Raw genomic sequence first — 16687 nt, 5'->3', positions numbered from 1 at the left:
GCCAAGTTGCCCAGGCGGGTCTCGAACCCTCGGGCTCAGGCAGTCCACTCATCTCAGCCTCCCAAAGGCGCGGGATTATAGGCTGAGCCACTGAGCCCGGCTGATGAAAGACTCTTATTGGCTAAATTCAGAAGTTTGAGGGAAAGAGAAGTCACCTTCAATTTCTGAGTTCTAGTTCTGAAAATGGTTTCTTTTTTTGCTTTAGTCTTATTTGTAAAACCTTAACAATTCATAGAAACCATTTGTACTTTTTTCCCTTATTCTGAACACAGCCTCTGGGATTTCCATGGTGGCCTGTTGGTGTGATTTGCAGGATGGGACCTTATGTCTGAGGAAGGGTCTGCCAGGCTGGGCCCATCTCTGGCCCCATCGAAGGGCATGGCCTCCAGAATCAGAGGCCTGGGTTGGGATCCTGGATGAGTCTCAGCCTAGCGGGCACTTTGGGGGCAAATGGCAACCTCTCCAAGCCTTGCTTTTCTTATCTGTAAATGGGGATGGTAGTGCCTACTTTCTTGGATGTTAAATAAAATGAAGTCATGTCTATGAATAGTCATTGGTGGCTGTGCAGGGGGTGGATGGCATAGACATCCTGACCTTGGCATGCAGGGCTCATGGGTTTCCAGCTGGTATCAGATCTCAGCGGCCTGGGGGTTAGAGAACACTAAGGAACCTGTGAACGTGGCTCCTCAGTGCAAATGGACTCTTTTCCCCTGCATGCCTGTGAGATGGACTTGAACACCTCTGGTGATGCTGGGCTCGTTCCTTGCCGAGGGAGCCCGGTTTGCATACCCTCTCTCCCGACCTGTGTCTTGTGGCCTCTGCCTGCAGCCAGCTCCAGGGCTAGGGGCTCAGGGAGACCCACTTTGGTGGTTGAGCCCTTGTCTTTGCTTGAGGATGACTGTGTCCCTGCCCCACACAAGGCTGTCAGGAGAGAGGATCAGCCTCTTTTGCTCTCCCTGTCCCCCACGTCCACCCCTCCCTGCCCCGTGGCTCTGTGTTCAAAGCTAGCGCATCTGCTTTTGTTTTTCTGTGATTTCTAAAAACATATGTGGGTGGGAGGAGGGTGTTTTGGGTTTTGTGTGCCAGGTGGCTTGGCTGCAGTGGCATGGGAGGAGGCCTCTGACAGGCCCAGCTTTGGCGCGGGTGTGCGTACACCCGACCTGTGTGTGAATACGTGTGCACCAGCGTGTGTGAATACGTGTGTTCCTTTCCCGACCTGTGTGTGAATACGTGTGCACCAGCGTGTCCCCTGCGTCTTTTCCTACCATGACTTACCATGGAGAAGACATACATGCTTTCCTCTTTAGGCCACGATTCTGGACGAGAGCTTTGTGGTGCCAGCCAGGGGCAGGGATGCCAGGGCAGCCGGGAGAGGCCCAGCCAGGCCACAGAGGCCTAAGGCAGCTGGACCCTCCTGCGCACAGCCTTACCACCTCCTCTGTGCCCCCAGGGTCACATCTATGCTCTGCAGCGGGAACCAGCTCTGCTCCCCACAGGGGGATGGTCAGGGTGGCAGTCTAGAGCCCCTCTCTGGAGCCCAGCAGCTGGGCACAGACCCCCACCAGCGCTTCATAACCTTGCCACCTTGGGTAAGCTGCTCAGCCTCTGTGGCTCCTTTCTGCATACGCCATCTGTCAGGTGGGGCCACCAAAGCCCGCATCTCCCAGGATCATTTATTCTCCAGGCCTGTCATCTTCACTGTCATCTCCACCAGCATCAGCGCTGATGTCTCTGATTCTGGGGTTCCTGAGGAGACAGCCTCTGCCCCAGCCTCACTGCTCCCTGCCTTGGAGATGGAGCAGAGAGGAGACAGCGGCATTGATGACCAAGACCAACTCATCTGCAGCCCAAGAAGCCCTACCCCATCTCCCTCGGTTCCCCCCAGATTCCACACCTTCCGGTCACCTCTCAGGCTCTGGATTCTTACCACCGCCTTCACCACTCCACCATCAGCAAATCCTCCACCCGCCAGCCTCTCCAGACGCCAGTCTAGCCCTCACCCTGATGCCGAGCACCCCTTCCCCCGGGCTGTGGTGGGCCTGGAGGGTGGAGGGGTGACCGATGGAGCAGAGGAGAGGACGGAGGTGTCCGTGCTCAGTGGGGAGGGGTGTGATGGGGGGTTGCTCAGGGCCACAGGCCTCTGCAGGGCCCCTGGTAGAACACTGATGTCAGGAAGCTGGCAGCAGAGAGCGCAGGGTGGGCACCCCACATGTGCCTCTGTGGCGAGGCCAGGCTTCGGGGAGGCCAGGACCAGAGGTGGCAGCGCTGCTCCCCAGGGAGCCTGGTGCTCCCTGGCAGCCAGCAGGTATTGGAGCTCTGGGTCCTTACACACTCGCCGTGAGCTGTGGGTTCTCTTTCCACAGATGCCAGCCCAGCTCACAGGGGTCAGAGGCTGTGGCACTTCTGCTTACCCCAGCCGAGATATCTTCCCTGTCCCAGGAACTCTGCCTCTCCCCACCTTGGGCTCCTGCACCTCTGACTCTCATGCCCTGGGACCCCTGCTCAGGATGGTTCCGGTCACCCCTGCATCCACACTGTGCCAGCCTCGGTCCTTGGGGTCATTTGGCGAGGGCAGAGTGGGAGCCTCCCCCTCCGCCGCCCTCAGCAGTGAGGCTGGGGCAGAGGCTGTCTCCTCAGGAACCCCAGAATCAGAGACATCAGCGCTGATGCTGGTGGAGATGACAGTGAAGATGACAGGCCTGGAGAATAAGTCCCATCCCACAGGTGGGTGGGACTTCCCGGCTCTCCATCCTCGCATGTCAGACAAGGGGCCTGGGAGCTTTGCAGGGCCTGGTGCTCTGGGCTCCCCTGCCCTCCAGCCTCTACCCAGCCTGGAAAATGAACGAATCATCTTCCCTCCCGGCCCCAGATAAGGCAAGAAAGCCATTTCTGCCTGGTTGGGCTGTGAGGGTCTCATTAACGGGCTGTTGGATGTCCCAGTTTCCTTTGGGGAAGAAAGAGGGGCTGAGCGGGCACAGGTCTTAATTCTCCGGCCACTGCCCCCAAGGCTGGGGCCTGTCAGTCCCACCCCTGCAGTCATTTCTAAATCAGGCCCAGACAGACAAGCCGCCTGGCTGCCAGAGACCACGGGGACCTCCCTCCCTGCAAGCCCCAAGCCCCCCAGCCTGTGAAGGACCAGCCTCAGCGTGCGGCAGCATCTCAATAGCTACATCTCAATAGCCTGACCCTAAAGCCTCAGGACCATCCCTTTGCTAATTTATATGCTATACGTTTGGGGTTTAATTGGGGCATAATTGTAATCCATATGCCTGTTAAGGTAATTACACTTATAAACCTAATATAATCCATAGATCAATGGGTTTGAAGCTAATTAAGGCAACCGTAATTAACATTTACAAAAAACCTTGCAATTACTGGCATATCCTTTAAGCTGGCCTTCCGAGCTGATAATGAGCGCCCGCACAGTGCTCCGCGGGCTCCTGGAGCTCCTTTATCCTGCGCGAGGGGCCTTCTGGTTACCTCCACGGGGTGGGGTCAGCGCCTGCTGTTAGCAGCCGGGGCTCTGAGACGGCACCCGGCTGAGGAGGGGCAGTACCACGGAAAGCCAGCTCCCCGTGACTCGGCCGTCCCCAGGGCTCGGCTGGTTTCCTGGCTCAGTAGACTCAGCCTGGCAAAGGGCACTTGGAGAAGGAGAAATCCACATGCTGAACCAGGATGCAGACCAAACTGGGGTTCTCACAGGGGAACACAGAGCTTACTCCCTTCCTGTCCATCCCCTGCACCTACAGCCAGGCCACACCTGTGCTCTCCTCACTGCCTCAGGGCAGAAGTGGCCAGGAGAAGACTGCCCTGAAGTTCCAGTCTCCTCTGGACAGCTCTGTATGGATTCACTGCGAGGGATTCCAGGGGAGACAGAAGGAGACCTCGAACCTGTGTGGGAGGGAGTGTGGCAGGTGTAATCAGCCTGGGCTGCCTTGACTGTCAGGTGCAGCTGGGATGAGCTTGGCCAGGTAGAAGTGTTTCAACCCCTTTATGGCAATTGAACAATGTGTATAAAATGCCTGGTACACAGCAAGCATTCCATTAGTGCTGCTGCTACAGTAATTGTTGTTTCTATCATTGGCAACCCTGGAAGAGCTGAAGTGACAGAACCAGGCGGGTGGGGCCGGGTGGAGGCGGGACCAGGTAGGCTGTTACTAAGGCCAGTGTCTCCAGGGTTTCCCACCACATTGACTCCTGGGCCAAGTGATATCAGGGGGTCCTAGGACTCGCTTTTTCCCATCCTCATTTCTGCAAACTTTCCTCATCTCGGAGGCTTCCCAAAGACTGTAACTCTGGCAGAAATTTCCAGACAGGATTAGGTTCTTTAATGGAGGAATGAGGCACATGCGTACAGGAGACTGGTCATCATAACAGCTGTCATTTATTGAGCACCTGGTTATCTAGTAGCTTTAAGGCAGGAGAATCTGTCATGACTGTTAGCCTTCATACTTTTAAAATAATTCAATAGAGTAATTCACATTTTTAAATTATTTTATTTATTCAGAGGCAGGATCTGACTGTTGCCCAGGCTGAAGTGCAGTGGCGTGATCATAGCTCACTGCAGCCTTAAATTCCTGGGCTCAAGCGATTCTCCTGCCTCAGCCTCCCAAGTAGCTGTGACCACAGACATTTGCCACCATGTGCAGTTAATTTTTTTTTTTGTAGAGATGGGGGTCTCACTAGATTATTCAGGTTGATCTTGAAACTCCTGGCCTCAAGCAATTCTCCTGCCTTAGCCTCCCAAAGTGCTGGGATTACCATGCCCTACACATTTTTTCTTTTTCTTGTTTCATTTTATTTTTTATACAAAGCCCCTAAATTCTATGGCCTCAAGGGAGCATCAGAGAAACATAAATGCCATTTCTGTACACTTGGTAAAGCAAAAACTAGACTCACACAGCCACTGCCCTGGGCCCAGCCTCCAGGGATCTACTGGGGACACCCCTGCCACAGTCCTCCACACATTTTTTTCTTACTGATAGTAAGACCACCAACATTTTTTAGCTCTTGCTGTGGGCCTAGCTCTGCCCTGCACTGTTTACATGTGTCGCCTCACTGTATATGTATACCAAGGACTACAGGCCATTATTCCCCCTTACAGATAAGTGAAGTCATTGAGTCAAGATCACACAGCTGGCATGTAATGGATCAGGCTAGATGCTAGCTGGCAGACCCCTGTGCCCAGCATTTATTTAGTGCTTATATGCACTGGCTCGTTTTGTCCCTGCAACCTCCAAGGGCCACAGCTATTAGGTGGCAGAGGTATATTCAAATTCAGGCAGTCTGGTTCCCAAACTTGTGGCTGTGTTCACTGGTGAAAATTCCTGAAAACTGGAGAAATGAGGAGAAGAGAGTAAACCGGGTGACCTGATGCCATCTGGGTGTCCGCTTTCTGAACTTATGTGCACGTGTGCCACATATTCTATTTCAGAATGAGGTCAGGTGCATGTGCTGTGTGGAAACACCACATTACAGCGCCTGGTTCAAGAACACCTTTCCACCTCATTGTGCATTCTCCTGGGTCATCATCTAAGTGGCTACACCCTGCTCCCTTGTGTGAATGCATCATAAGCAGTCCCTTGATGTTATTGTTAGATATTCCATTATGTTTGCAACTGTTTGTTACTGTAAACATGGCTGTCTTGAGCATTCTTGTAGCATGGCCTTGCACTTGTGAATTTTACATTAAGATCAATTCTTGCATTTGGACTTGTTGCATCAAAGGGTGTGCAGAATTCTAAGGTTTTTGTTACTCGAAGAATTCTCTCTCCAGACATCAAGCTGCACTCCCATCTGCACTGTGGACAACCCTGCAACTCTTTACATCCTTATCACTACATAACACCAAGGAGAAGTAATATTTTTTAAACACGCCCCCGTTGATAAGAAAAAAATGGGATTTTCTTTGGTTGATGATGAGACGAAAGGCTTTTTCCATTTTCTCTATTGCTGATACTTGTTTCTTCTGTGAATTGCATATTCATATCCTTTCTCAGGCTTTATTAGATGTTTTTTAAACGAGGGCTTTTCTTTAATGAGAAATCTGTGTTTCATCAACAATGGAACGCAGAGTCTGTGGCTCGTTTATTCTCTGGAGAAGATGCTTCTTCTTTGTTCTCTAACCAATCAGACCCCAGGCTGAAACTGTTGGCAAGTCAATTTCAGGCATGCGAGCCTGGCGGTCGGTGCACCTGAGGATGCTGGCCGAGGGAGCCATATCTCAATCCCAACTGCTCAAGGTGGTGAGGCCACCTGGAGTCAGCACTGACTAGGGCTCAAATCCCCACTTGGCCACCCTCAGCCACCAGAAACCTCCACTTTCCGGGCTGCAAAATGCAGCACTGCAGGCAGCCTATATGAGGTTTGCGTGGATGTCGCGTGGGTGAGTCTGCACCTGGTACCTAGCAAGCACTCGCTAGACCTTGGCCAGTGCTGTCCCGGCCTCCCACCTCATCCCCAGGTGCCCCCAATCCTGGAATAAGTCAGAAGGAGTTCTGAGTTGCTGCAGATCAAACCCTGCTGTCAGTTGTGGTAGAGGTTGTTTTTCAAATGTTGCTGGTGCCAAGTCCAGCCCAGCTCCCGATGCCCTGAGAGGTCAGGCAAATAAAAGGAAGCCAAGGAAGAAATGCATGAATAGCTCAGTCCCAAACTCACTGGGTCCTCATCACTGCTGGGACACCCACACGTTAATTGAACCGGAAATGATAAGAAAGCCAGCAGGACCCGGTAGTGCTGAGGGTCTGTGGCATGAAGGAATCCTGCAGCAGAGTGATGGGTGGAAGGATATCTTTGTCTGCTGTCAGTACTCTCATCATAATTGCTGATACTTGTTGAACATTAAGGTAGATGCTATCTCATCCCCGTTTTATAGCTGAGGAAACTGACAGGGAGGAAAATGACTTGTCCAAGAGAAAGAGCACAGCTGGGGAGCAGCAGAGCTCAAGGCTGTGGCTCATTCTTGACCGGGTCCTGTGTTAAGGGTCTCGAGATCTGTGTCCAGTGACGGGCCTTCCCCACCTGCCTAGGGTTCTTAGCGCGTGTGCGGTGGGGTCAGAAATGACATGGCCTGCTAGTCAGTGGAACCCCATCAGACTGGAGGGAGAGGAAAGTGCCCAGGTGGCTCTGAGACTGGGCAGGGTGCTATGCACGTCCCGCTCAGGAGTCCAGGGGGGCTGTGACCTCCATCCAGGCGGCCTGTGGTTCTGTCTTCAGGTGAGGCCACATCGAGGACCTCAGAGCAGGTTTGAACCTGCCTTTGCAAACCCTTGTCCTGGACCTGCTGCCTCATTTGCAAAGGGCAAAGTCGAGCTCCTGGGCCTGGCAATTGAGATTGTTCGAGAACTGCCCCGGGAGCATTCTGACCTCACTGTCCACTCTCCTCCCTCACACCCACACGTGTGGGTTGCCCGGTCTGGAATTCTCTCTTCCTCTCCCCATGCTCTCACTTTGACCCTTCCATTGAGTGCGGATTCCTCCATGAAGCCTTCCCTGGTGCTCCTGGGGAAGTTTAAGCGTTTCCTTGCCTGCCTTCCTAAGACACCTCATTCATTCCTTGGTCATGGCTCTTGTGACAGATCCCTTTTACACCTGCCAGGAGCCCCTGGATTCCCAACCATGGCTTCCTGATGTTTCCATCCCCTGTTCAGGCTGGCCTGGATGTGCTGCCGACCTGGTTTTGAGCTGAATGAAGCAGAGGCCTGGGCCTCAGTAGTCGAGCTGAGTCAACGCCTGTTGTGTGAGTGGGTGGCACCCAGGGGGCCCAGGAGCCCGCTGATGGGGTCCCAAAGGGGGCTCGGGCACCCCAGCCCCTTTTGTTGGTGTTGGGGGAAGGAGTCCCCACCTAGCTTTATGGGGTACTTTGTGCCCAAACCTCTGTATCCCCAGGAGTTCAAGAGACAATATGTAAATAAATGATTTTTGTCTTGGAGCAGAACCTTTGGAATAGCTCCCCCCAGAGGAGATTCGGGGGACTGGCCTCTGGGTGGGCCTAGGGATGAAGCCTTGCATCAAGTTGTCGTGACCCTGCTGATGGGCACACGCTGGGGGGCCGTTGGTGAGATCATGCATACCCCACAGCGAAGCTGGGCGAGGCTGGGAGGGGGCGGCTGTGCAGGAGTAGACCGTAGGTAATCCAGGGAAGTGGGCTCCTGCCCAGTGGTCTGGGCTGTGAGATGGAGCGCGTGAGCCATGGGGAGTCCAGGAGGCTGAGGCCAGAGCAGGGCGAGCCACCTGCAGCCTGGCGTGGCCTCTGCTCCTTCTGCGTCAGCATGTCCTGACACTGAAGGGTCCTGGGGAGCCTGTCCTCCTGTCCCTGCTGCTTCTCCCCTGCCCTTCCTGTCTGTCTGCCTGGTGCTGCGAGGTCCCAGAAGAGAAGCACTCTGACGACGCCTGGTGACAATGCACGAGGCTGCGAGAGAAAGCAGCCGTGTGGCCTTGTGTTCCTCTGCTATGACTGGGCCACCAGACCTAGGGGTGGCTGAGCACTTCCTGGAGTGTGCTCAGCGAACCCTCCGGCAGCACATCCAGGCCAGCCTGAACAGGGGATGGAGCCGTGGGGGAGGGAGCAGCTAGAAAGGCTTCCTGTGTCCCTCAGTGGATGTCCTCTGGCCTCCTCTTCCACAGCGAGCCACTGTTTGCTCCGCCCTTCCTGTAGGCCCAGCAGTTGCTTGTGCCTTGTATTCTCCATGTGCTGGCGTGCGTCGCTCTGCACAGCCCTTGTTATAATCCCACTTTCCAGATGAGGGAAGCCAGGAGGAGCCAGCACAAGGCACTTGCCCCAGGACCCACCAGCGAGCGGCTCTGAGCCTGGACGCTGTGCTCTGTGCCGCTCTGTCCCCTCTTTGGCCGTGGGGAGTCCCAGCCTCTCCCCACATGTGTTTGGCATCGCTGTTTCAGAAGCAGGACCTCCTGGAGGGTTTGTGGGGAAAGATCAGGACAGAAGCCCTAGGCTGGCATCCTGGTTGGCACTGGGAGGGCAGCGGCCAAGGGGCAGGGGACTCTCACCATGATGCCCAGCCTCCCGTGGGCCTCCCAACATGGAACAACGTAGTCTCAGACCCACTTTTATTTTGGTAGAGCTTTTAGTTTCCATTTGCATGTTTTGTTTTTCGTTATGGTCCCAAGTGTTGAACCTAGCAGGGCACAGATGTCTCAGCAAACAAAAATAGACCCATCTGAGGAGGGCCCCGCGGCCACAGACATTCTCATGCTCTCAGCAAAACCAAGCACTCTTGCCAAGCACTCTCTGGGAGGATGTTTGGGAAAAATGTCAGAGCTTTCATTTTTCTCTCGACCTTTCTGGTTGGAGTTGCAGGGCTTTCACACTGGAAGTAAAAGGAGTTATAAATAAAGACGTGACTGGCTTCCTGTGCCTGGGATGGCCTCAGTGGCCAGGCCTGGCCCTGGTCTCCTAACTGGCTGTGGGTAGTTTCTCCACAGAGTTATAGAGCACAGTGGGCTTGCCGTGGGCCCACCTCCGTGAGAGGAAGTTAGCAGTGATGTTCAGATAGCAGGAGTGCAGAGAGCAAGATTTCCACACCCTGGGCTACCCAAGGAAAGGGGAGACCCAGGAGGGAGGGAAACAGCCGAGGACATGCCTAAGGATGGCTTCTGGCAAGAAGGGGCCACCTGAAAACTTTGAACTTGTAGGAATGTTTGCTGAGTTTGGCCTGGATTTTGGAAGTGTCATTCTCTGCACCCTTTGGCTCTCTGGTGGCATTGACCATGTGCTGGGAGAATATGGGTGGGCTCTGAGAGTTTGTGCCTGTGGTGCAGACCAGCTGGTTCTGGTGTGGGTCCCGGCCTCCCAGCCAGGGCCAGGCTGGCCTTTCCCAGGGCCCATGTCCTCTCAGCGAAGTTGCAACCCGAGTTGTGTCAAAATGGAGGCCACACACCAAGGCCACAGAGGGTCTAGTGACAGGGCCGAGGATGTATCTGCTGGGGAAGATGCCACACGTGGGGCCCGGTCTGTCTCGGACTAGAAGCTGCCTTACTGCAATTAGTCATGTAGGGTAATTAGTGTGTTCTTTTCTCTCAGCCCTGGAGGACATCTTCAGCAAGGCTGGAGTAGGCTGTGGCCGGGGAGATTGATTCTTGGAGTGCTGGGTTTCCCTGCACTTTTGGTCCTTTTGTGGCTCTGACCATCCCCTGGCTCAGTGGTCCACGGACAGTGAGTTCCTGGGGTCAGGCACATCTTTGGGCAGAGCTGCAAAGCGACTCTCTGCAATGGGGTTGTCACCTGAAGCACCACCAAAACCGGAAAATTGGGGCTGAGCAAGAGAGCAGCTTTCAGGAGCTTGAGGAAGAGGTATCATTTCCAGGTCCTGCGACCTGGTTTGCAGCACATACAAGGACACGCGAGTCCTGTCTTGACCACAGCCTGTGGTCTTAAGGAATAAGCCAGGTCCAGGTGAGACAGGCAGCCTGTGACGGCTTAATATAGTCACTACTTTGTTATATGGGGGGAGAGGATTGGTTTTTGGTTTAAGATTTTGTCTTTAATTTCATAAATGTAACATAGTCACGTGGGAAATTCAGATGTTATAAGCAATCAGAAAGAAGCAGCCAAAATTCTTTCATGATCCATCCACAACATCAGTTAATATTTTGGCATATTTCCTTCCAGTCTCCCCATTTCCCCTCCCTTATATTTTAGATTTTGTAAACATAACCGAGATTGTGTTTTATGTACAATTTTATAGCATGTGCTTGTTGCTTTTAAATAGACCCATCTGCATTTTCGATTTGGCCTACAAGGAAAAGAACAGATTGCTGAGTCTTAACTGAAGCCGTGGAAGAAGGAAGTTTAAAAATACCCTCCTCGTTGGCTTTGCTCGGGGAGTACCATGGCCCCTTATTCTCCCAGGCCATACCGGTGGAATTAGCCATAACTCAAAGTGGGCCTTCTGGTGGGAGTTGGCGTTTCACACGTCTAGAGTGTGTGCTGCACCCTCCACGTCGGGCTCGCGGGTCAGGGAGGGGCTGGCAGGGAACATGCTGGAGCCCGGCCTGGCCTCACTGCAGGTGACCCTAGAGCTCAGCTCCCGCCTGAGGCCCTTCAAGCGCTCTCTGGGGCCTTCTGCAAAGCAGACACTTTAGGAAGAGCTGGAGGGGGTCTTCTGTCAGAGACACGTGCTGCTTTTTCACCCTGGTTACAAGAGGAAAAAAATCAAAACCATGCAAAGCATTTTTTTGTTTGTTTGTTTGTTTTGCTTTTTGAGTTGGAGTCTCATTCTTGTCACCCAGGCTGGAGGAGTGCCGTGGCACGCTCATGGCCACCGCAGCCTCGACACTGCTAGGCTTAGGTGATCCTTCCACCTCAGCCTTCCAAGTAGCTGGAACTATAGATGCACGTCACCATGTCTGGCTAGATTTTTTGCGTGTGACTTATTGAAGAGATGAGGTCTCACTAAGTTGCCCAGGCTGGTCTCGAACCCCCGAGCTCAGGCAATCCTCTCACCTCAGCCTCCTAAAGTGCTGGGATTGCAGGATGAGCCATCACGCCCGGCACTTGTAGGGACTTCCACTTCCAGCAAGATGGAACAGAGGTACCTTTCCCTATCCCTTTTGCTAAGTTCAGCAGAAAACCCTGGACCGTAGTTATAAAAAAGAGAGAAGATGGCTCTGAAAGGAAGAGAGAAAAAGCCAGGCTGGCCAGGGACCTCAGGACCTGAGGGACGAAGGGGTGGTGAGTTCCCTGGGTTTTCTTTTTGCCTCAGACGTCTCGGACTCAGAGCTGAAGGATCCAGCAAGAGCCTCTGTAGAAGCCTGTTCTCCCTAGCCAGAGGACCCGGAAAGGGGCAGCCTGGCAAGACAGAAAACTTTGAGACAATAATTGTTCGATTCCAGCCAGATACCACAGCAGCGCCTGTGCCTGGCCCTCACCCACGCCAACAAGGCTGAGGGGTGAGCCTCACCCACTCTCATCTGACTGAAATGAGTGCTCCCTGCAGGAGCTGGGCAGGCATGAGGCTCCCGAGCTCGGGTCAGTGGAGGCCTCGTGGAGAACCTGTGCTTGAATCCCCAACCAGTGGTAACAGGATTTACCCCTCCTTTTCCCCACTGGACAGGCAGTGTCATATTAAAGTCAGGACTTCCCACTCACCCAGAGGCCACACGTCCACTCACTCCCACGACCCACACCCAGTATCGATGGAGGCCACGTCGGAAGCAGTGATGAGGATTTCCTTCTCCTTCCAATCAGGGTGGAATGCCTACCCATGACCAGCAGTAATGATAGCACCTCCCCACCACAGTGTCGGCAAAGGTCAAGTGTGGAGCCTGGACTTCCATCCCATTGTCTGACGAGGCAAGAGGACGCCCCTTTCCCCTGCCAGAGTTGTATCCAAAACAAAAAGCCAGCTGAACGGGAAGATTGATATAAGATCCTGAGTCTCATACCATATACCCCACACGTCCAGGTTTCAATACAAAACCCATCATCAAGCTAAGAACCAAGACACGTCTCCACTTCCATGTGGACAAGCAACAGACATCACTGGGATGAAACAGATGTCAGGACAAATTTTTTTTTGAGTTAGAGTCTCACTCTGTTGCCCAGGCTGGAGTGCAGTGGTACACTCACTGCCTCCACAGCCTCAACCTGCTGGGCTCAGGTGATCCTTCCGCCTCAGCCTTCTAAGTAGCTGGAACTACAGGCATGTGCCACTATTCCCAGCTAATTTTTGGATTTCTTGTGGAGGCGAGGTCTTGCTATGTTGCCCAGGCTGGTCTTGAACCTATGGGCTCAGGCAATCCTCTTACCTCTGCCTCCCAAAGGGCTGGGATTACAGGCATGAGCCCCATGCCTGGCATAGACAAAGATTTTAAAGCAGCTACTATAAAAATGCTTCAACAAACTATCGCAGATATACTAGCAACAAATGACAAAGTAGAAAATCTCAACAAAGAAGTAGAAAGTCTCAGCAAAGAAATAAGGCATAATGAGGAACCAAATGAACATTTTAGAACTGAAAAATACAGTAGCCAAAATAAAAACTCAGTGGATAGGTTTGGCAGCAAAATCAAGGCAATAGAGAAAAGAATCTATGAACTTGAAGACAGTAAAATAGAGATTATCCAATCAGAATGGAAAAAAGCAGACTGGAAAGAATGAACAGACATTTCACCAAGGATGATACTCAGATAACAAATAAGCACATAAAAAGATGTCCAGCATCATTAGTCACTAGGGAAATGCAAATTAAGTGAGCTAGCACTACAAATTTACCAGAATGGCTAAAACAAAAAATGCTTATGAGAATCTGAATCAGTCAGATCATTGCTGGTGAGAAAGTACAACCACTCTGGAAAAGAGTTTAGATTTCATAAAAATCTAAACATAAAACTGTCATATGAGCTGGGCTCGGTGGCTCAGCCTGTAATCCTGCGCTTTGGGAGGCTGAGGTGAGTGGATTGCCTGAGCCCGCGGGTTCGAGACCCGCCTGGGCAACTTGGCGAGACCTCATCTCTACAATAAATCAAAAATCAGCCGGGCGTGGAAACGCGTGCCTGTAGTTCCAGCTACCTGGAAGGCTGAGGCGGAAGGATCGAGGCTGCAGTGCCCAGCAGGTCGAGGCTGCGGTGGCCGGGAGCGGCCACTGCGCTCCAGCCTGGGTGACAGAGTGAGACTCCAACTCAAAAAAACAAAACAAAACTGTCATATGACTCGGCAGTAGCACTCCTAGGCATTTATCACAGAGAAATGAAAACTTAAAATTAGCCAGGCTCGGTGGCTCAGCCTGTCATCCCGCGCCTTTGGGAGGCTGAGGTGAGTGGATTGCCTGAGCCCGCGGGTTCGAGACCCACCTGGGCAGCGAGACCTCATCTCTACAATAAATCAAAAAATCAGCTGGGCGTGGTAGCGTGCGCCTGTAATTCCGGTTACTTGGAAGGCCGAGGCGGAAGGATCGCCGGAGCCCAGCAGGTCGAGGCTGCGGTGGCCGGGAGCGGCCACTGCGCTCCAGCCTGGGTGACAGAGTGAGACTCCAACTCAAAAAAACAAAACAAAACTGTCATATGACTCGGCAGTAGCACTCCTAGGCATTTATCACAGAGAAATGAAAACTTAAAATTAGCCAGGCTCGGTGGCTCAGCCTGTCATCCCGCGCCTTTGGGAGGCTGAGGTGAGTGGATTGCCTGAGCCCGCGGGTTCGAGACCCACCTGGGCAGCGAGACCTCATCTCTACAATAAATCAAAAAATCAGCTGGGCGTGGTAGCGTGCGCCTGTAATTCCGGTTACTTGGAAGGCCGAGGCGGAAGGATCGCCGGAGCCCAGCAGGTCGAGGCTGCGGTGGCCGGGAGCGGCCACTGCGCTCCAGCCTGGGTGACAGAGTGAGACTCCAACTCAAAAAAACAAAACAAAACTGTCATATGACTCGGCAGTAGCACTCCTAGGCATTTATCACAGAGAAATGAAAACTTAAAATTAGCCAGGCTCGGTGGCTCAGCCTGTCATCCCGCGCCTTTGGGAGGCTGAGGTGAGTGGATTGCCTGAGCCCGCGGGTTCGAGACCCACCTGGGCAGCGAGACCTCATCTCTACAATAAATCAAAAAATCAGCTGGGCGTGGTAGCGTGCGCCTGTAATTCCGGTTACTTGGAAGGCCGAGGCGGAAGGATCGCCGGAGCCCAGCAGGTCGAGGCTGCGGTGGCCGGGAGCGGCCACTGCGCTCCAGCCTGGGTGACAGAGTGAGACTCCAACTCAAAAAAACAAAACAAAACTGTCATATGACTCGGCAGTAGCACTCCTAGGCATTTATCACAGAGAAATGAAAACTTAAAATTAGCCAGGCTCGGTGGCTCAGCCTGTCATCCCGCGCCTTTGGGAGGCTGAGGTGAGTGGATTGCCTGAGCCCGCGGGTTCGAGACCCACCTGGGCAGCGAGACCTCATCTCTACAATAAATCAAAAAATCAGCTGGGCGTGGTAGCGTGCGCCTGTAATTCCGGTTACTTGGAAGGCCGAGGCGGAAGGATCGCCGGAGCCCAGCAGGTCGAGGCTGCGGTGGCCGGGAGCGGCCACTGCGCTCCAGCCTGGGTGACAGAGTGAGACTCCAACTCAAAAAAAAAAAAGAAAGAAAAAGAAAACTTAAAATTCACACAACAATCTGCACATGAAAGTTTATAGCAGTTTTATTCTGGAGGCAACCCAGATGTCCTTCAGTGGCTGAATAGTTAAACCAACTGCACCCATACTGTGGAATTGTCCTCAGCCATAGAAAGAAACAAATAGTTGATACTCACAACGACTTGAGTGGATCTCCAGTGAAAAGGCTACTCCAAAGGTTATGTACTATCCGATTCCAGGTATATAACATTCTCAAGTTGGCAAATTTCTAGTGATGGAAAGCAGACAGGTGGTTGACAGCCGTCAAAGGGGTTGCTGGGCCAGGAGAGTGGCTAGTTGGGGCTGAGGGTCCCGGTGCTGGAAATCTTCTATATTTCCACTATATCGACGTCAATATATTGGCTCTGATGTACTATAGTTTTGCAAAATGTTACTGTTGGGGGAAACTGAGTCACATAGTCGCTTTCTTACAACCGCTTGTGAATCTACAATTATCCCCAGATTAAATGTTTACTAAAACACACACACACACACACACACATGCAACACAATAGAACAAGGAAAAAAAACAGCCTCTGTAGGTAGCAACCCAGAAAAATGCCTGTGATAACCGGAAGTGGCAGAAGCTGATGACAAAAGCCTTGTCTCAGAGCGAGGACAGCTCTGGAACAAGCATGGGGCTGGGGGGTGAGGAATTGGAACACATGTGGACGGAGGCTCGTGGGGGCAGAGGTGGAAGATTGGACTGGATTGTCACTTGTCTGTGTGAAGATCAGACTCCTGCCATCATTTCTACAAATACCAAGAAATGAATACACATTTCAAGAGATGTTAAGTGATGTTTGCTGTAGTCAGAAGCGTCTGGACGCTGATGGTAACCACTTTGAGCACTTTTTGTAACTGCAGAAGTCAAATGTGACTTGCATTCATCTTATCGAGTATCGCTATTGGAATATAGTTTTTTCCTTTCTTGAAATGTGTATATATATTTTTGGCGTCCTGTATTTACTGAGCACCTACTAGACATGGGTACTAAGGACACAAGATCCTGGTTCTCCGTAGGGACAGATGCGTAACTGAGTCTGGATGGGGGCAGTGCACTGTGCTGTGGGATTAATGGGGGGTTTTTCGTCTTTTCTCTAAGTTCCAGTGTGTGGTAATGGCTATGTTATTTTTTTTTATGATGGAAAAAAGTGATACTGTATGTTTAAAAACGAGACCACATAAGCAAAGTAGAGCTCTTCTGCCAGCCATTCTCAGGGAACGTGGACACCAGGTTCCTGGAAATCCACTTGACAGCCACTCTGGGTTCTGGGTGGAAGAAACCTGTGTCCTACCATTTTGCTGCTGGGGCTCACCTGTACTTCTCTGACCGGCTTCCTCAGCTAGGCCACACCCACCTGTTTTAGCCTGTTTTCCCACCAGGTGATAAACCGGAAGGTGATCTCCATGTGGGAGGGAGGTGGAGGCTGTCACAGGAGTCGTGCAGGTATGGTGTCCTCACCCAGAGCATGTTCCATGTAGGGCTTCTTGCATCTTTTGCACGTTCTGTGCTCATGTTGGCCAGCATGACGCCTGGCAGCAGGCAAGGCCCACCTGAGGCACTCACGGGGCTCCACT

General features: G+C 52.5%; 1 protein-coding gene across 3 annotated transcripts in view; it reads left to right on the top strand.

Moving 5' to 3' along the window:
* The window catches only part of LHPP (phospholysine phosphohistidine inorganic pyrophosphate phosphatase), a 154717-nt gene that overhangs the window by 92783 nt on the left and 45247 nt on the right, over positions 1 to 16687 (top strand). The gene's annotated exons all lie outside the window — the stretch shown is intronic.

This window comes from Carlito syrichta, unplaced genomic scaffold (genome assembly GCF_000164805.1).
Source record: "Carlito syrichta isolate Samal-C Ts95f unplaced genomic scaffold, Tarsius_syrichta-2.0.1 Scaffold305729, whole genome shotgun sequence".
Lineage (NCBI taxonomy): Eukaryota > Metazoa > Chordata > Mammalia > Primates > Tarsiidae > Carlito > Carlito syrichta.
The sequence above is the reverse complement of the archived record's forward strand: the minus strand, read 5'-3'. Positions and strand labels throughout refer to the sequence as shown.